General features: G+C 38.4%; 1 protein-coding gene across 1 annotated transcript in view; it reads left to right on the plus strand.

The window, feature by feature from the left end:
- Positions 1-21,651, plus strand: part of ADGRL2 (adhesion G protein-coupled receptor L2) — a 605,011-nt gene that overhangs the window by 58,752 nt on the left and 524,608 nt on the right. The window contains exon 2 of the mRNA XM_059136196.1: positions 18,887-19,061. The gene's annotated coding sequence lies outside the window, so the exon portion shown is untranslated. The remainder of the gene's footprint in view (positions 1-18,886; positions 19,062-21,651) is intronic.

Here is a 21,651-nt window from a genome sequence, read left to right on the forward strand (position 1 = left end):
TAGAAAATTGGGAAACTAAATGAAGAAATTTTTCATACAAAAATGCTTCATCATACAAGTAGTCTTTTTATTTTTTCTATTACAACCGCAAAGGTAGTTTACATTTATTATGTTGCTTTTCAAGTAGGGCATTATTTCACATGCTTTCAATATTTCTTGCTACCATCATATGAAGTCAATACTATTATTATCCTCTTTGACTGAGAGAAGAGGAACCTAACCTTGGAGAAATGAAGTAACTTAGCCTGTGTCATATGACTGAAAGACGGTCCAACCTGAAAGCCTTCAGTCTTCAGAACAAATTGCTTCATTTCTAGAAAGTTACTTGTTCACCAAATGCTGCATTCTAGGTTCTAATGCAGTCTGAAGTTTCACAATGACGTAGGTGGTATGCCTTTCTTTCTATTTATCCTGCCTGGGAATTTTCTAGATCCTGTCTTTTTCAAGACTGAGGATTACTATCGTTCTTCAGCCGAGAACAATTCTCAGCCCCTTTTCTCTCCAAATAAAACTCGTCTCATCCTCAGCTCTCCTCTGGTGTCTAACGTATACTCAAATCTTTCAGCCCGTCCCATATATTGTTACATTTTCCTCTGTTTCCCATCTTTTTATTTCTTGAAGCTTTGGTCTGAATTATTTCTTTGTCTACATCTTTGGAGTTCTATGTCTTCTTACATTTGTCCATTGGATTTAGTGGTGGTTTCTGAAGTTTTGTTTTCTAGAACAAATTTGAGGTGATAGTCTTTTCAGATCTTCTCTGCAGCTTTTTACAGTTCCTATTCCCTGCAGCTCTTCTCAGCCTTGCCTTTTACTTCCTTTATTGTGGTGACTGTTTAAATGTCTCTTGCTTATAATCCCAATGTCTGAAGTCTGTAGACATGTCCCTTCTGATTAATGTTGGTCCTGGCAGTCTTGCAGAGGGCCTTCTTCCTGCTGTACTGAGTCATGGGGATTCCTTGGGCTCTAACTCAGAGATGCCTTCCTCCAAAAAAAAATTATGTTGATTTTTGCCAGACATCTCTTGGAACCATCTCAAATCAAAGTTTCATAGGAGATCCCCAGACCTCCAAAGCAGTGCATAGGGGAGGCTGCAAATCTTTAAAAATATTCGCAAGTTCTCTAGGACAGGTTATTTTCCCTTTTCCTTTTCTTTTTTGCTCAACAATGTGCCAAATCCATCCTCGCTACAATCCTTTAGGAGCAGGAGTTGGAAAGGCAAAGACATTGTTACTGCTGGTTTCCTTGTCTTTTGAGGATTAGGACCCTTTGGGGCCCCAGCTCAACATAAGTAGTATGTCCTTTTCCATTCCCATACTTGGAGACCTCAAAGGATCTGCCAAAGTTATAACTCTCATTTGACAAAATATAGAAATATCCTTGGGACACTGGCAACTTAAGAGCTTCATTCTCTACTCACCTTGCTATATCTCAACTTCTTCTTCAATTTTGTCTTGTAGGCTTTACCATCTTGTCACCTCTTAGATGCTTTAAAGAAAATCTTTTTTTTTTTTAAGATTTTATTTATTTGACACAGAGAGAGAGTATGCACACAAGCAGGGGGAGCAGCAGAGGGAGAGGGAGATGCAGGCTCCTGGCTGAGCAGGGAGACAGATGTGGTACTCAATCCCAGGACCCTGGGGTCATGACTAGAGCTGAGGCAGATGCTTAAAGAACTGAGCCACTCAAGCACCCCCAGAAAACCTTTAAATACAGATTTTGTTTTCAACGAGATTTCTCTGAATGATTTAACCTTTATGGAACCATTCAACATTCAATGATGCAGACATTATTGAAAAGAGGAGCCCTATAAATAATGGGACAATGTCTTTTTCTTAAGAGGGATTGCATTCTAGTCAGAGAATTGTACCAAGAATGGTGTAAAAAGAAAAAGTGATTCTGAATTATAATATGAACCATGAAGAAAATGCACAGTGAGTAGACATAGATATTAATGGAGGGATGCAGAGGAGTAGATATTATATAAAAGCTTACTGTTTTTCCTAAATTCAAAGGAACTTGGAAAACCAACAATAATCTAGAAAGGAACTTAAGATTTTAAAGAGGTTAACATCAAATTAAATGCCTTGTAACAGATGACTCAGGCACAGCATGATTTAGGGTTTAACAGTAAGAGGACCAGATGGGGAATGGGGTTTCAGGGATGGAGCCCATGAGTCATTTCCCTGGTGAGTATTGGTCTTGGAAAAGTCATCTGACCTAGTCAGTGTGATTTAACCACTAAATCATTGCACAGTTTTTGCGTTATCTATAAACGCAAGGCACTGGGCTTGGCACTAGATGGAGATGGTCAAAGAAAGTCAGTGTGAAGGTGAGCAAAGCAGGGTTTCTGCACTTCCTGCAATATGGAGCTAATATACAGCCGGGGGAAGGGGTACTCTATGTATAAAACTTCACATCTGCTAATCCGAATTCTAATCTCAATTCTGTAGTTTGACCTCGAGTCAACCAGATGATCTGGATAGTGTAGATTAAGATGGCAGTTTTCACACCGGGCTCCCTGGAAGAGTAAGTGTTCTGCGGATTCCCTCTTCCTCACTCTTGCTTGACGCTACCCAAAGAAAGGGAGGAGGGCACATCTGAAACTTTGCTTGGAAATCAACACTAGCATTCCCCATTATCCTTCCAAGTATTGGGTTTTCCTGTAACATTTCCTGAGCATGCACAAAGAATGGGAAGCTCACAAACATTTGAAAACCTACTGTTTTTTTGGTTTATTGATTTTTTCGTTGTTGTTGAAAAGGTAAAAGAGTTATAAGAATTGTGTAAGACTGCTTTTCATTCTGACGGTGAAAGCACTAAGGGGGAATTGCAAATTATCACAAAGGATTTCCACTTGGAAGCATGGACGAAACATCAGCCACTGGCAGAACATATTGGTCTAAAGTGAAAGGGGAAAAAAAATCTATATATCTAGATATAAAATGTATAAAGACTATAGCTATATAATATATAATTCTATAATTATATTATAAAGCATACAGATATGTAGATAAAATAGAGAAAGAGTTAATATATACAGAGATACATTTTGAGTTTTAAGATAGAAATAATTCATGCTCATGAAGCAAGACTTCAAACAGTCTAAGTTATAATTGAAAAGCAAATGCTCCTTTCCTAGCACACTCATTTCCACTTATTCTGTATTCTTCCAGAACCTTTCCATACTCCTCTCCGACAGACTTGTGCAGTTTTTCAAACACAAAGGAAGTTATGCTGTACATATAATTTAATATTCTCTCTTAATATACCTTGGATATTTTTCTGTATCAGTACATCTTCCTTTTCAATACTGTAAAGTATTTCATGACGTGAGTGTAGCATAATTGATTTAACCCGTCCACTATGGGCAAACACTTAACTACGTTTTTATAACCTGTCTCCAGTTGTTTCGCTATTACCAGGATGCTGCAAAAAACACTCCATTTGCCACAAACACTCCGTTTGCTACCAGCTCCGAACAGAAGTGGGAGCTGCTTTCGATGCTGTGTCATGTATTTTCTCAATCAAGAGATTATTCAAGTGCAAACACTCATGACAATTTTTGATGCTTACAGGAAATCCTCATGTAACTTGGTAACTACTGGGTCAGAAATTCGTTTTGGGTCAGAAATTAGTTTAGCATATGCTGTTTTGAAGTATAACAGGCAACCAAGTTTGTTAACAAATGAGGTAAATGAATGCCCTTATCTGGGACAGACCGGAATTGATTCACTGATGCAGCAAACTCGTTTTCTGAGCACTTGTTCTGTGCTCAGCATTGGCACTACACGAATAAGATATGGTCCTGTGCTTGTAGCACTTGTGGGAGAGACAGTCATGTTCGCATAAATTGCAGTACAATGTAGCGAGTGTTGTCATAGAAGAGGTGCCCTGTGATTCTGCCAGTTTAATGTGAACACTGAAAAGGATGGACTAGAGCTGCTGAGCTCTCTACCCGTGTCTGCAGTCGCTCTTTAGGCATTTTCAGTAGCTGTTCGGTGTTCTCTGTGGAAGAAAACAACAAAAACAACAGAGAATTTGGCAAACAGATTTAGTTTTCATGTGCTTTGTAATCATTTCCTATCTGTGGTTCATGTATTTTTTTCCTCCAAAATGAAGGAGGGATCTATCTCCCTCCTCTTACCTCTCTAGCAAGTCCTCTGTTCCTTTGTGTATCTTTATATGCCCTTCAAATGCAGCAGAGGTTTCTTCTCGCAGAAGTCTGTCTATGTTAAATTCAGATTAATAAGTGACAATTTAACCACTTACACTTCACCCTCTATGCAAACCTGTGCCACCACGAATGCTGTGTAGTCTTTTCTCTGATCAGAAGGTGCCTATTTGGATCCCTCTTCTAGAGCAAGTGTTTTTATTGTGGTCAAGAAGCTTTGGAATATATCTAAAATAGGGTGCCTGAGTGGCTCCTTGGCTTAAGATCTCCTTTCAGCTCATGTCATGATCCCAGGGTCCTGAGATCGAGTCCTGTGTCAGGCTCCCTGCTCCGGTGGGGGAAGGGGGCTGCCTTTCCCTCGGCCCCTCCCAACTGCTCATTCTCACTCACATGTGCTCATGTGCTCACTCTCTCTGTCTCTCCCCCTCACAAAAAAACAAAATCTGTAAAAAAAAAAAAAAGAAGAAGAAGAAGAATACATCTAAAATAACAATAATAATAGCAACCATTTATTAAATCCTTACCACCTTGATAGTGCTTTACATACTGCACTAAGCACTTCATCATCTTATTTGATTTCCATAGCAATCAATTTCTCTGATTTACTCATGAGAAGCATGAGGCAAGGAAGAGGTAACTCATGAAGCCATAGAAGATGCAAACTGCAGAGCCAAGATGGAAATCCAGGTCTGTCTATTTCTTTGTGCAGACTTTCAGCCACTACACAATACCTCCACAATTAAGGATTGTTTTCAAATCTGGCAGGTATTGATTTTTTTTTTAATTTTTTTAAAAGATTTTATTTATTTGACAGAGAGAGAGATCACAAGCAGGCAGAGAGGCCGGCAGAAGGGGAGGGGGAAGCAGGCTCCCTGCTGAGCAGAGAGCCAGATGCGGGGCTCGATCCCAGGACCCTGAGATCATGACCTGAGCCAAAGGCAGAGGCTTAACCCACTGAGCCACCCAGGCGCCCCAGGTATTGATATTTCTAAACCACATGCAAAAGCACCAAATGTATACTCCTCGCCCTTCACCCCAACCCACCCCCATACCAAAACAGCAATGTTTCCTGGACTTAAGAAGATACTTCCTGCCTGGATACAATGAATAAAAATAAAGTTTATTTTAGGAGTCAAGTTTTGAATATATTTGAGATATTTAAGTTTTATACCTATCTTCCCGTGTTACTTTGTTGCCTAAGGGTCTTTATGGATACTAAAGTCTCACTATTTTTACCAATTTCTACTAAATTATGCTGGAAGAGAAAGCTAATGCTAACAAAGGAGGTAGCTTGACAGATAAAGCCCCAAAGAAGAAAAAAAAATTATCTATATTAAAGTAGTATTAGCCTAATCCCATAACCCAAAATACTGTACTTGGATTAACCAATCTCTCTTAGATAAGGAAGATATAAATTAGCAATGGAAGGGTTGGCCCAACCTCTCTGCTGGAAGCATATTATTAAGAGACCATGCCCAATAGTATTAGGGAGAAATGTGTTTGACTACAATCTTGAAATCCAGTGGGAAAGGTGGCCAACTGGCATGGTTTCTTTTTATTAGTTCAGCCTCTCCTGCTTATACAATGTGGTGAGGGTAAAACTTTATGTTTCATAGTCAGTCATCTGGTATAGACCATACCTATCATTGAGTTAGAAAATCTTTTGCAAAACCTCACTTTAATATAATCTATCTCATTTTATTGATCCAAAAGTTTTTTCTGAAAACAGACAAGTGTAACTTTTTGTGCCCCATCCAACCAAATCACACTTTGATAAAATTGTTTTCCTCTTCCATTGTTTGTACACATTTTTTTGATTGTCTGATAACATCTGCACATGGGAGTATAAATTTCAATATTGTTGATGTTTCCAAATAGTTATAAGTTCCAGCTGTTAGTCCTTTTCTCTCCAACTGAGATCTAACATTACAAAGGAAAAGAGGAAGAAAAAAATATATATAACTAGTTCCCTGGCCTCTCATTATGGAAGAGATAAATTGTGTGGTAAAAATTTTATTAGCAATTACATTTTTAACAAATCAGAAATTCTCAGCAAGCTGTATATAAATATTCCCAGTTGTCTCTATCATTTTGAGGTGGGGAGATCAGTGATTATAACCTGAGTATGCAGAAAGTTCAGATAAAACACAAAATTCCATGCCCCAGAAAAATCGTTGTACGTACATAGAATTTCATAGATATGCATCAATCTACCAATTACAACTGAGCACCTTTTATGCTATTTTGAGTGTTTATAAAAACTTGATTTTCTCGGAAAAAAAATCTTTAACCAAGTCAGGAAATGTCTTTGTCATCCATGAAGTAATTAAGCAGCATCATTTTCAACTACCTGCTTGAACCCACTGTGCATTCGTGGATTGCCTGTTTAGGGGAATAAAACCCACATAATTATGCCGCATCTTTAACTTCTAAATTTAATGTAAAGTAAGTACAAATATACATTATGCTTAAATCCCTAGCAGCATTCTCTCCTTGAAGATAATCACTCTTTCAACTATACAGAGGAAATAATACAATAACCAGGCTTTCTCTCTAAAGGATTAAAAGCAGATTTTTTTTTTCAATTCCAAGGTAGTAAACTGAATGGATATGAATTGGCAACAAAGGACTTAAAAGATGGATAGACGGCATGGTTTCTTTGTAACTGAATTAGTCTTTCTTCATCCTCACAGACCAGTGAAATCTGGCCTCTTGTCTTGGCTAAATGAGAAGATAACTATCTTCCTATACCATAAGGTTATGATAGGATTCTCACTGTTTTCTTAGACTGGTGCTTTTCCCATTGAGTGTGTCATCCACAAACAGACTACACAGTGTCTTTGGGAAATTGAGGTCAGGAGGGAATATGCCACTCTGCCTGCCAGGCTCCCCGATCTGTTATTTCACCTGCTGGGTACAGAAACTTCTCTCCCGAGTTCAACAAAGAAAGTGCTTCCTTGATTAATCACATACGAGTTCCTGCACCCAGGGTCAATGGGTGATGATTCCTTGATACATAGCAAGAGATTCCACCATATAAAGGTGATATTACTGTTGCCATCAACCCTTCTGGTATACATTGTTCTAACCTGCAGGTTCTAACCACAGCCAGCTTGTTTTAATAAAATTACAGAAAGAGACTCAACTCAAGACTGCAAAACACACTGGAAAAAATCTTTAAATTCCCTTGTAAACTTCCTATCCTCCTCAGAAACAAAATAACTCATGTTTTCTCATGTTTTTCCTTTTAAGCAGATCTTGTTTTCTCCATTTTTCTGACTCTTATATTTCCACATTTACTATTTAAAACAACCACGAAATGGTTTTTTGCACAGATCACTCTTTTTTTTTTTTTTTTTTTTTTTGGACAGAGATCACAAGTAGCCAAAGAGACAGGCAGAGAGGGGGATGGAAAGCAGGCTCCACACTGAGCAGAGAGCCCGATGCAGGGCTCGATTCCAGGACCCTGAGATCATGACCTAAGCCAAAGGCAGAAGCTTAACCCACTGAGCCACCCAGGTGCCCCTGCACAGGGCACTCTTACTCACACAGCTTCCACCCTGTCTCTGAGAGGCAACTAAGCTTGTCCCGAACTACTCACCACCACCCCCAAACAGCCTTGGCAGGGACCAGTGACTTTTGCTTATTTATCTGGCAAATGTTTTACCAAGCCATTATCCCACTCCATGCTGGATATCATTCTAGATATCAGAAGTAAAAGAATGAGCAAACCAGAATTAGTTTTTACATTCATAGAGCTTTCCATAAAATGGAGAAGATATTCATATTTTCAATCATTTTTTTAAAAATCTATGCTAAAAATGGTGACTTGTATAAAACAGAAAAGTTCACATGGCTGAGAGATGATCTAACCAACAGGTGTAATCTACTCAGAGGAATCAGGGAATATGTTCTTGATGAGATGACCTTGGTAACAAGCAATTAATTCTAGAATAGTAACAATAAAAAATATCCACTGGAATTTGCATAACACTTTTCTTTAATGATAATACCTCCAGTTCCCCTACCAAAATTAGTGGTATTGTCAAAGAATTCAAGAAATGTGTACTGTTAGAAAGGAAAAATAGGTTTAAAAATAGTTACTAGACAAAGAAAATACACATTTACATGCGTATTTGTGTTTCTATATTTTGGTCTTTATCTACCACTCTTTCCTAAAATGTCAGAGATTGTAGATAAAGTCAGTGTCCTTGTTTTTTTATCAGAAGATCTGATTATAGTATCTTATTTGGCAGTTAAAAGTTCATGGCCAGACCTCATGCCCTATTAGCTCACCGTATAACACAGTGAAGCTTCTGGGCCCTGGAATTAACCTTACAAAATACCAACCGCTTCTCTACCACCTACTAGTATTCAGGGAAATTACATCAATTTGGGGGACCTCAGCTGTCTTGGCTTTAAAATGAAAACAATGTGCTGTTTTTTTAATCAAAGAGAGTTTTGTGAGAATTAAATGAGTATGTGTTTTAATAAACATTTATATAGTGGTTATTGTGTCTCAAACACAGTTTCAAGAACTTTCCCAATGTTTATTCAATCCTCATAACATAGCAATAAGAATGGCTCTATTAGGACACTTTATCACATTTTACCTGTGACCTGGCCAAGGTGATACAACTAATAAAAGGCAAGTCTCACCATCAAACCCAGAACTGCTCTCTCCACCATTACACATGGAAGCACTAAATGAAAGTGCTTTATACATATCCACAGGGGGAAAAAAAAATGTGAATTCCTATTCACTTTGATTATGTATGTCTCTATGAGTAGCAATTACAACTTTCCCCAAATTACTACTATGTTCTAGATGCACAATTAGACCTCCTCTTCCTTTTCTTCCACTTCTTCCTCCTTACTCTTTGGACAAAAATGTCATTCTCTTTTTCTTCTCTCTTGTATGTGTGCTCTCATTGATTTCTTTTAGTGGGCAGATATGTGACCTCTTCTTATTTTAATTAAGCCAGGAGTATTATAAAATGCTTATGGAAGTGTATAATATCTGAATTGAGTATAAACATGGCTTAGGTAGCTAAGATTCTAAAATCCCATGTTTATATTCTAAGACAGTTCTTCAGGCATTCCTCAATAGGGTTGAGATTTCAATACCCACACTAATATCCATTGTCTTCTCATAGAAATTACCAGGTTAATTTATGCCACAGAACATAAAAGAGTTACAAGTACTTTCTGAGGAATGCCCAGTCAGGGGAGGGAAGGGTGGCTGAGAGCGTGCTCAAAATTAAATTTCATTGAGATATTATCACTTACTCAACACCACAAGGAAATCAGAAGAATTAGGTCTTCCTTTGGCATCTGCCAATGATTCTGTGTGAACTTAGAATTGGATCATCTGCTCCAGATAGGACAAAACCTGGACTTAAGTCTACTTCTACACATTCAGGGAACTATTTGGAATATTGAAATATACTATTTCATACCTTAAAGAAAATATATCACATCCTCAAAATAATAATAGAGACTATTTTCATAAGGTTTTTTCTACTTTCTAATATGTTAAAAAATCAGCTGGGCCATCTCCTCCCCTCTGGGGGGGGGGAGTCATTGTGGAATCATGATTATGGCATGTAAGGGAATTGTTCTTATATATAATACTTTTATTTCATTTCCTTTTAAAATCCAATAAAATGTTATCTCCTCATGAAAAGTTATAAAATTTTAGTCCTCTTGAAAAAGATTATAATTAATCTGAGGTTTCAGACACATATTTAATCTATTAGTAGAAAAATGTTCCATCTCTACTATAATTATGTTGAAAAAGTTTGAGATGAGACTTTAAAAAATCTTTACCCATGCATTAAACAATTTTGAATATTGCTCTCTTTTTCCAAGAACAGACCAAGGGGAAATATACTCTTAGCAGCAGTACAAAAGATTTAGGCTAGTGAGAGAAATGGCCTCTGGTAGTTCTCACATCATGGAATTTTTTTTATCAGTGGAAATCACAGACCCTCTGTGTTAAGGGCTTCACAATAGAATTTTCACCTTTCAAATACAATTTAGGTTTAACACTGTTTTGAGATAAGGCGTGAACTGAGAGGCATCTCAGCATCTTTTGATCCCTCACCTTGAAGGGCTGAACCAGACCATAATAGCACCAATCTTGAGTAAAGAAGTGGAACCGATTTTGCTAAAACATCTGAAATATACTCTTCCTAAATAGTAACACCTGGTCATGCAGAAAGTCCCAAGGAGTCTTTGTTCCCAGGAGATTCCCCAACCCAGTTTTCTGCTGCTCGAGAGGCTTCAGGAACATGGCTCAGGTCAACGAGGTGCCGCCATGGGTCTAGTCTCTGGGCTGTTCTTTAAGTAGAATTGTTTCTCTGACTCTCCTCACTCTCAAGTTTTGACTACAGTGCAGTTTCAACGAGTCCTATCGATATTTTTCTGTTAATTAAAAATAACAAACACCGTTGTTGTCTGAGAGAAGTTGTGCTTCTCCCTGGTAGATGCCACCACAGCCCGAAAATCACTGACTTTAGGGAAAGCAGAACCCTGCGCCCCAATCAGCAACATCTGCAGTATGAAAGGGGACTCCAGAGGTTAAAACCAATTTAAGCTTGTCAGTCTCTAGGCAAATGCCGCAGAATCTTCAGAAACAGCTTGTGATGGGGGAGTGTTGAATGGAAATAAGCTCAATCAACCTTCCAGTTTGGATCATTGAGAAGGCTGGGATTTTTAAAAATTGTATTTATTGGGGCGCCTGGGTGGCTCAGTGGGTTAAGCCGCTGCCTTCGGCTCAGGTCATGATCTCAGGGTCCTGGGATCGAGTCCCGCATCGGGCTCTCTGCTCAGCGGGGAGCCTGCTTCCTCCTCTCTCTCTCTGCCTGCCTCTCTGCCTACTTGTGATTTCTCTCTGTCAAATAAATAAATAAAATCTTTAAAAAAAAAATAAATAAATAAAAATTGTATTTATTTATTATTGTTTTGTCATGTTTTGGTTTGGGTTCCATTTGGTTTAAGCTCCTTATTCCTTGTCTGGTGTTGCTGGAAGAAATGTGTGTTCCTGCAAGATAGATTTCCTCCCCTGTCCAGAAATCTTCATAGAAGAGAAGTTCATTGCTACCATCTGTATTTGGTTTAGGAGAGCTTTGATTAATAAGGACCACCCTATTGTTCATTTGTCTGACATGTGGAAATATTTGTAATCTGTTCCTGGTGAGAGAGATTTCAGCAAGGACCTGGCTTGACTTTCAAACCCACGTTGCCAATGAAAACCAGCCTCCTGAATCCAGAGGTCAGTGGGGAACAAGCAAAGGTGTTTTATCCGCCCTTCACCCCCTCCTGCAAACACCAACACCTGTTAGAAGTGAGGTTGAAACGATCCTGTTGGAACTCTGGGACAGAGACCCAATTCCAACCTGAAAGAGGCTCTGATGTGTGGTGTATAATGAGAGCCGGAGACTACCCACTGCTACACATCATTATCATTCAGATCATGAAAGAAAATGAAATGGTTCAAGCAGATAACAGCTGTTTTTATTCTGCTTTTCAAAAATTCTCTTAAACAACCTGATCTCGTTGCTTTTATTTAAGGGTGAACACCCAATTGTAAACATAGGAGAGATGCATTCTCATGATGTCAGTAATAAAAGCATGTATAAAGCAGCATGTGTATTCTGGAAAGCTAACTAACCATTAAAGCCAAGAAACATAGTCTGGCACAAATCTTATTATGTGTCCAAGAGGACTTGATGGTATGCACATAAGAAAATGTAATGAAACAGCGGGAAGGGGAAAAGAAGGGAGGGGAAGGAGCCAGAGGGTTGGGGGTGCGTACTTTTTTTTATAACTGTGAGATGTTAGCAAAATTAGAGGAAAGCAAAGCTGCCAAGATCATCTGAGAAAAGGGTTAGCATAGCAAGTAGAAATGCAAGCAATTGGGTTTTTATTTCATTGTATGTTGGATTACAGAAACACCTCTTCGCTTTTTTATCTATTAGTTATGGACAATGGGGCAGTTAACCAAGACACGGACAGGAAAAAGGAAGAGGTCCAGTTTTCCTTTTATCAGGAGTTCAGATCTCACGTGGGCAACATGCATCTTTTGTGTTTATAATTGTTCCAATGGTTATGATAAGTATTCGGGGTAGCTTGCTTCAGGGATTCAGCATCTCACATTGGTCATCAGAAAACTTATAAAATTGATAATCATCGTGATTCTTCATTTTTTGCAAAAATAGAGCAAGAAAATAGGCAATCTCTCCTAGGTGCACTATATGATGACGGTGTTCACTTATTAATTTTTTTTTAATTTCAGCACAATAGGTAGCATCCTTTATGAAATGGATCCTATGTGTTAATAAAAGCAGAAATAGATCCCTTTACTAGACTTGATAATAAAAAGGGAAGCCTATGTATGTGTAAACTTTGAATATATACATTTTCAAAGTTTACACCTAACCTTGGTTTATGACCTGCATAAAGTATGACATTCAACCAAAAAAAAAGAGTTCAACAAGCAATTTAAAATGGGAATCTGGGGCACCTGGGTGGCTCAGTGGGTTAAGCCTCTGCCTTCGACTCAGGTCATGATCTCAGGGTCCTGGGATCGAACCCCGTATGGGGGGCGGGGTCTCTGCTCAGCGGGGAGGCTGTTTCCCCTTCTCTCTCTGCCTACTTGTGATCTCACTCTCTCTCTCTCTCTCTCTGTGTCAAATAAATTATTTATTTATTTATTATATGATTATTTTAAAATAATAAAATGGGAATCTAATGTTCATAAGCTTAGACCTGTGCTTTATAAAAGAAAGGAAGAAAGAAAGAAAGAAAGAAAGAAAAGTAGAAAGCATTAAAAATGTCAGCTCTGTAGACTTGCTGCTAAAAAAATTCTTGTTCACCTGTGCATAAAATACAACCACCCCCAAGGGTGTGCAATTTTACAAAGGCGAATTAATCTTTTATCTGCCCAACATTCAAACTACAATGTATTTCAAAGTTGGAGGACATAAACCACTAAATATGAGATTGTTTTAGATAGCTCTGCCAAAGAAAAACTATAATGCATGGCTTGGGGTCCTGAATTATAGCTGAATTTTCTGCTCTCAGACGTTCATTAGTTTATGTTCAAGGGGCCAAGGAAAAGTAGCAATACCTTGCACCACCCTATGACATTCTATTCTTTGAATCCAATCGGAAATAATGTGGCAAACCAGTGTTTTGAAATGGCATTTCCAGATCAGTTAGGAACAGTGTTCAGATTTAACTGCAAAAATTTTTCATCAGTGTGAAAAATGTGGATTCCATGGGCGTATGTTAAAATATAGCAGTAATGCACACACACACAAGTGATCATTCCTAATGGCTTAAACTGATACTCAAATAGTCTATTCATTATCAACTATGGCTATGTTAGTTTTCCAGGTTGTGAGTTATCTGCACCCCAAGCTCCTTTTCTTCTTCTTTCCTCCTAAGCACCTGGGTAGGTTCATTCCACTCACTGCTGTGCCTACCGCTGAGAAAGAATTGCAAATAAAAAGAGACTATAAAGAAGACACCCATCACCATGGAGAGGAACACAAAGTGTACACAGATTTATGCTAATGAGTGGCACTAAATCTCTGAAGAATACATGGTTTTAAACAATACACCCAAATAAGGAACTTGAATCCGGAAACAAGAAGCCCCGTAGGCTAGACAGCCAGGGGAGCCAGGGGAGGCCAAGGGTATTAGCCCTGAAATTCAGAGTCTTGTTTCTATTTATGGCACATTAGATAGTCATGTGGCTTTGAGACATGAGTTTGGAGACCAAATGAATAGCAAGTTTGAAGGCTGACTGCCAAATGACTTGAAACATCTGAGAAGTGAAAATATCCCTGAACCAAGGCACGCTACTGTATTGAAAACAATTACTGTTCTTGATCATTTTTCTGCTTTAGATCAAGTTATGTCTCTTTTGGTGGGAGCAGGTGTACTCATGGCTTTGGGAACAGTAACTAATCAAATCACATATGGACACAACACCCCCCCACGCACACATTTTTGGTAAACCCATGCAAACGAAATCACAACTTCTTAGCATCTCAAAGAAGAAGAAGAAGAAAAAAAAAAAACCTGTGATTTGTTACCAAGGAAGCATAAATTTCACCTTCCCACTTCTCTGAGATTCGTAGTAATCCAAAATCAAGTGAGCAGAGACACATTGAAAATCTGCTCCTTTATCCCCTGCTTTTGGGATATTAATGACTACAATATGTCTACCACTTATTCGAGCAGGAAGAAGAACTGCTTCCCAGAGGGAAGGAGAAACTGGGAACAGACCCAGAGGAGCAATAAGTTTGTGGACAGGTCTAAAGAGCTCTCAATATCAGCACGTTCCAGAGCTTAGTAACAAAGCTTAGACTATTGCATAATCTGTCCATCAAAGTCAGCACACACGATTTCTTTCAATCTTACTTCTAGAAGATGACTTCTTTTTCATAAATGGGCATTTTCCTTACACCGAAATTTATTGTACGATGCTAACAATTAGTATCTGCCACTGCCTGTTTTGTCCTGGTCATAACAGGGTTTAAAGAATCAGAAAGAAGGGGGAAATGTATATTTGAGGCCATGTAGTAAATGTAGTTTCCTCTTTAAAGGATGGGGTAGAACAGAAATGTCCTGCTTTCAAAATGCTTATTTTGATTTTGAAGGGTCCCCCTGCTCAGGTGCCACTCCTTTTTCGCTTACTTTTTTCTCAATTGTCTCGCTTTTCTCCACACATCCCTGATGTAGATTAACACAGGCCTCCGAGCCCCAGGCATCAAAGGAATTAGGTCAGACCCAGAAGAAATCAGGTTGCAGACAAGAAAAAAAAAATTAATAAAATAGAAGCTATGCCAGCCTGGTACTTCTGTATTCCTTCAGGCAGACTAAGGAGCTCTGGCCTTAGATGTGACAGTATTAAGTAATAAGGACGCGGGGGGGGGGAGGGGGAGAAAGAAGAAAAGATGTTGGAGAGACCAAAGATTTTAATAGCACTAGCAACATGATGATAGGCTGAATTTCTTTAAAACTAGACTGTATATACTGCTTGGGTAGGGTGAGTTCTCAGCCTTAAAACAATATTGTCAACCAAAATATAATTCCAGGAAAGATCTAGTGCAGCATCTGTTTTCCTGTGGTTTAGGTTTTGGGAAAAAAAAACTATTTGGTATTTGTATTCCCCCTGAGATCAGTGGTCTTTTAAGGTATATATTATCTACCTCCAGGAAAGTCATCTTATATTAGCATGTTTAATGCTCACTTATTCAAGTAGCACTATTTTATGTGTTTTTGGGTTATTCTAAGGACAAGAGAGAGAGAGAGAGATTTTATTAGAAGATGTCCACGCTCAGTTCATTCTCCAGATGACCATTTTAGTTGCCATTATCATTCCTGCCGAAATGATTGGAGGAGTAATTCGAATTCAACCTATCACATTATCCAAGGGCATTCTATGAATAGCAGCCACCAGAGCAAGTTCTGGCAAAGCTGCAAAGGCAGCCTATCAAAGTCAGCAGTAATATTCGAGAGTGTTTTCCAGAGTTAGCGAATGCAGAAGAGAATATTTATATGTGATCTCTCAAACTATAGAAAGTATTTTGGGAGAGATGTTTTTTCACAGTCCTTAGATTAGCCATTATGCATTCTCTAAGCATTCTCAAGGAGTTTGGGGAGGATGCAAGAAATCATTGGATGAAGCTAGCCACACTTACACCTGTTATCCCTTTGGGTCCTCCCTGAGGGAGATCTTGGCGTCTTTAGTGCCTCCTTGTGTGATAAGAAAATGCGGCACAGGCATTAAGCAACTTGTCCAAGACCCTAGAAGGCAACAGAAATGAAATTTGAACTCAGGGCATTGAAAAGAAGCTCCAGTGCCTTCTTCCTCGTGCTGCGAGCAGTTTCAAGTTTTAGAAAAGGCAAAATCTTCTTGGGCTTCTGACCATAGTAAATCTCAGCTCCTGAGAGCTCTCAGACGTACCTTCAAAAGGTTAAAAACAGAACAAAAACTATTGTCATTTTCAGCCCTATTCTTATCAATACAATAATTTTAGCCAAGGAAAAATATCATTCTAACTAATATACACTGAGAGATTATTTCATGACAGATATGGGTGTATTTCTTGCATAAGTTAATGTAATAGCCACTATACAGGACAGGACATAATATTATTATTCCAACTTGAAGAAAGAGCAATTGAGTCTTAGAAATGTAGAGTACTTTCCCCCCAGGTTATCAGCTAGAAAGGGATAGAGCCAGGATTTAGACCAAGTTGTCTGGTTCCAGAGACAGTATAAATAACCACCAGCTAGCTCTATTGCTTCCTCAGGTCATTGTTAATCGAATCATTATATCACACTGTACGTAAAGGAGTGGCATTTCATTACATGATTATGTTGCGAATATAAATGAACACCAATTATTAAGAACATGTTTTACATATGCATATCTTTTGTCCAGAATTACCTTTTCTCTTCCCTAGCTACCTCATTCTTCTTGCTTGTCTTTTAAAATCTGGCTTTACCATTCACCTTCCCGGAGTCATCAGTGTGATTTACAAGCCGCTCTGTCCTCGCAGAGTCGTGCCGTAATGAGATCTGTCACACTGGGCTGTATTGATACACCTGACTTTTTCTCCCACCGGACTTGAAGCATTTTGAGGGAAGGCACTCCGTCTTTCACATCATTTGGTCACTGGTAGTAGCGCTCGTCATGTAGAAGGTGCCCAAAACAGGTTGCATTGATGAATGAAGGAACGAAGAAAGAAAACAGTGTGTAAATACTTGGTTGAAAGAGAGAGATGATTGGATGAAAGATGGATGAGAGATGCAGGGGTGGCAATAGAAAAGGACACCTAACACATGCAGACAGGAAATTCATGGATCCGTCCAATGGATGGGCCAAACTTCAAATGAACAGAGCTTCTTGGGTGTAGGTCTTCAAAAAAAATCCATTTTACTATCTTACCTTTGAATACTGTTCTTTCTGCTAGTGTTTCCTTTCAGTAGTCATTAACTATGATTCAGCCAGTTAGTGGTAAATTTACTCTTGGAAATTTTGGGTTTTGGAGCTGGATTTCACTCCTCTGAAGTCAGACACCCTAGATACCTTTGGATAGAAGAGATGCATCACACTCTTGGCTGCCTAGCTTCAGCTACTCCATAGTTTTCTCCACCATTTGCCTGGCAGATGGTCCCTGAAGATTTAGCCTTTGTTACCCCTACAAGATTTTAGCAATGAAAATAGCATGAAATCCTAAACTACTGCCAAGTGTGAATCTTTTTCTTCACAACAGATATTTCCTCCTGGTCCTAATAAGGAATAACCCACATAATATCTCTGTATTTTAATATTATGCCATTCCAAATGGCAGATTATATTTACCTACCTGTCAGAACAAGGAAAAAAACAATGTTTTCCTCATTAATAATCACAACATTGTAAGAAAACATTAATTTTGCCCCCCCCAAAAAACCCACAGAAATTGCAAGCTACCTTCAGATGCCTTTCTGATACCATTTATGAATATAATTCTCTGTTTAGAGTATAATTACCAGAGAAAAATTTTTCCACAAAGGATTTGGGGCTGTTTATAACCAGAGATATAGCCACTGCTTGGAGAGTTGCACTGGACAATTACTAGTCAAAGCTTAAAAATATAAAGGCAAGTAAAGATTGGTCTTTTACTTAAAGTCAACAGTTTCCTGATTCTAGTCAAGAAAAAGAGTTTACTGGACTTCCTTTGACACTATTAAACAGCTTTTCATTTTTGATCTGATAGACTAATTATTTTTCCAAAGTGGTATAATTTATCCCTTCAATTATTTCTTCAGATGTCGATAGCCTACTCTTTGTCAGGCACCACAGTGTAATGTATTTTCTGACTAGTGGTTAAATATCTTGTTTCTCTCTCACTATGTTTTTGCCCTCAATGACCTAGTGTTTATGACTACACAAACTAGCCGGTCAAAGTCTCCAAATAAAATAACATTGGGGGCAAAATATACATGTGTGGGAGTTTATTTTAATTAAGAGCAATAGCAGTCTGCAGCTTACATAATTTTAAGCTATTAGAGATCTGAGTCAGCTTTAGAACACATAAATTCAAATTGTTGTTGGTTGCTACTGAATGGCAAGAGAAGTAACTGGAGTGTTGCCATCTTTTGGTTATGTAAATGAGAAAATATGCAAAATCTCCACTCTTGTTGGGCCAAATATTTGTGTATAAAATTTAGGCACTGTCACAGAATCAGAGTGTGTGTGTGTGTGTGTGTGTAAATATGTGTGTGTATAAATAAATATAAATACATAAAATATGTATTTATATATGCCTATGTGTTTTATATGCATTTATGAATATATATGCTTATGTACTTTATATATTTAAATATTTTTAAAACTTTGACACTATATATTCACAGTAGATGTGTTCCTAAACCTCTACAGGATACAAACAGCAAGAAAACAGAGCCACTGGGTGTAAAAAGTTTGTCCGAGAGGCCTAAGACAGATGGACTCATGCACAAAAGTCCTCACAATTTTGAAAAGTACCAACGTAAATTTTTAAACCAAATTAAAAATTACAAGTTGGAAAATGTTTGTGGGTTATCAAAACATTCTCTATGTCTGGCCTGCTCTGCACTGACTCATATTCTTGCAAGTCTCATGGGACACCTCTTAAACACACTTCACCTTTCTTTCTTTGGTTTCAGGGTAGAAAGAGTCCCTTTAACTCCTGAAGACAGTAAATCACAGTTTGTGTGGTGGTTCTCAGAAGACACTTAAAGGGCTGAATTGGATGCTCTACATAGCACCCTTGCCAAAAGAGTTCGGAAATGACTTCCAGCTTCCCACAGTAATAAAATGGCACTGTTTGGCATCTTTAAGGTAATAAAAGTGAAATTTTTTCCATTCTAGTAAATGAGAAGAGAGGCCTGGTTGTTTTAAAAACTGATTAAAATTCATGTGTTTTCCTCAAATTATAGAGCATGATATGAGCACGCTTACACGTGAACTTGGGACCACCTCAGAGCTCTGTTAGAGCCAGCTCTCTGAGGGAGACAGGATGTGCTAGTGGGTCAGTTGCAAGGGAGCCTGGGAAGGACCCGTCAGGTGCTGAGAATACTGAGGCCATGGTTCAACAGGGGGCACTGTTCCCTCTGAGTCCGTGGTGAATGCATTCAAAGTGAGCTCTTTGGAGGGTTGGGGTTTTTGTGTTGTTTTTTTGTTGTTGTTTTCTTTTGGCTTGAAGGAAGCGTTGTGGAAGTTCGTAAGTGCTTCTGGCACTGTTAAACAGCTGCTGAGTCTCATCACAGACTCTGGTTGCATTTTGGTTTTGGGAAAAGCTCTAGCAGACAGGTTTCGTGTCTTTGAGAAAGAGGCTTGTGCAAGGAATTATCGTCATTTGTATACGAGACATTTTAGATTCAGTCGCTCTCCAAAGTTTCAAAGGAAAATCTTTTGTCATTCCTTTGACTCATAGGGTCTAAGAGGAAGTCTGATCATCTTCCATTTCCCATCTGGGTATTCATAAGGCACCTGCATCTCTGGGATTTCTCCTAGACTACACAATGTTACCAACTGACAACAAACATTGTGCAAAGGAAGACCACCCTTCAGGAAAGGCACCTGTACGTTAGAAGCCTGTCAGCCAAAGGCACGGGATGTAGCTTCCTTTCCTTAGTCCTTATTTCAGCTGTACCAGAAGTAGAAATTATAATTGTGGCTGGAAAACTGTGGCTGGCTGGAAAACACAAGACAGATACTTTTTACATGTAGTCTAGCCCACATTCGTCTTTGTTTAATATGCTGCAATTACAAGACTATTACAAACAAATTAGTAGTATCACGGAAGAATTTTTAATGACTTACTGATTTCAATTATTGCCAAATACCTTCATCTAACCGTCACATCCTTAATTAAGAGACACCAGCGTGTGTGTTTATATAATCTCTTTGTTAAAATTATGCAGTGGTGGCCTCAGCAGTTAGGGGCTGGTCCATTCATTAAGTAGACACAACCATCAAAGAGGTTAAGTCGATATTACAATAGAAGCAGGATATGGACACACCCAGTTTAACAATAGTGGGGAAGGAGGTGAACTTAACAAAGATATGATAAGAGAAAGGGGAAATATTGCTGCAATGCTTACTGATGGTCTGTAAACACTCCAGTTCATGTTTATTAAGCCTCTGACAGCTCACTTCAACAAAGACAGAATTAGATGTACATGCTAATGCCTTTTGCTCACAAATACTCCCAATGAGTATGACCCAAATCAGAGCATCTGACTTCAGTGGGTAACCATCTGTGATAGAGAGGGGAATGTTTCCTTCTGGGCTAGCCCAGAAATACCAACGGAGACAGGATTCCTGCAACTAGTCCTTGATTTTCACCTTCAATAAGTATTTACCTATCAAATTATGTGGTCTCCAAGCAGACTCATGCAGAGGTTTTAGAAAGAAACTTATAGCCCCTGATACACTGCTAATCATCCACAAAATATGACATGACATGTTTAAAGACCTCTGCTTGCCCTTATCCCTCTGTCATGTGATTTAGCCATTCCTCTCAATACTTTGAGCTAAGAACTTTTAATGGCCAGGGAACATATTTAACTATGCGCAGAATAGTCAGTAGTCAATCAGTAAATATTTGCTGAATGAATAAGTAAATGAAGAAACATGTAAAAGTTAGTTTCTCATTTTTCTTGTTGCTAAAAGGAAGTAATCTTACTTGGGTAAGTAAGACAATTCATGTTCTTGATTTTTTTTTTAAGTGTAATTAATTTATCCCTAAAAATATAAACTACACTGTGCTACCCTAAATAACCTTCCTGATTAAGAGTAGTAAGAGTTAAGAAAATAAATAGCTAGCAAATTCAACTTCTCTAACTCTTATATTAGCAAGAACTTTCTAAAGAGTTTCTAGTTGTATTTCAGTCTGTCCCCTCATCTCTCACTTCTCACCTCCTCGTAATTTATTCATCTTCTATACTCCAAATATTCCTATACACTTGTAGTAAATAAAATAATCAGTATCCTTTAAACATTTCTAATTGTGATCTTCTATTCTAACGTATCTATTTTGTATTCAATGGATAAAATTCCATTTATCCATTCACTTCACATATATTGGTGAGTGTCTACCATGTGCAAGATAACCTACCAAAATTTAAGGATGCAACAGAAAACATTCAGTTTCTCTTTATGCCACATGTTTCAGAGTTCACCTAATCCCACTGGTTTGCTTTGATTTGGCCAGTGGTCCTAAATGATCATATAGCCTGAAGACGTGCCATTACGAGAGTGATTTTGAATGTTGTCCATGTTGTCCGTACCTAGGAACCTGTGACCATGTATGTAGTAAAACAGGTTCTGAATTTCATTCCCTTAGAATCAGGCTCAGTAGATCTGGCACAGAGCCCAGAAATCTGTGGCATTTCTCACAAGTATCCCAGGTAATTCTCAGGCAAGT

Source organism: Mustela lutreola, chromosome 10 (assembly GCF_030435805.1).
Source record: "Mustela lutreola isolate mMusLut2 chromosome 10, mMusLut2.pri, whole genome shotgun sequence".
NCBI lineage: Eukaryota > Metazoa > Chordata > Mammalia > Carnivora > Mustelidae > Mustela > Mustela lutreola.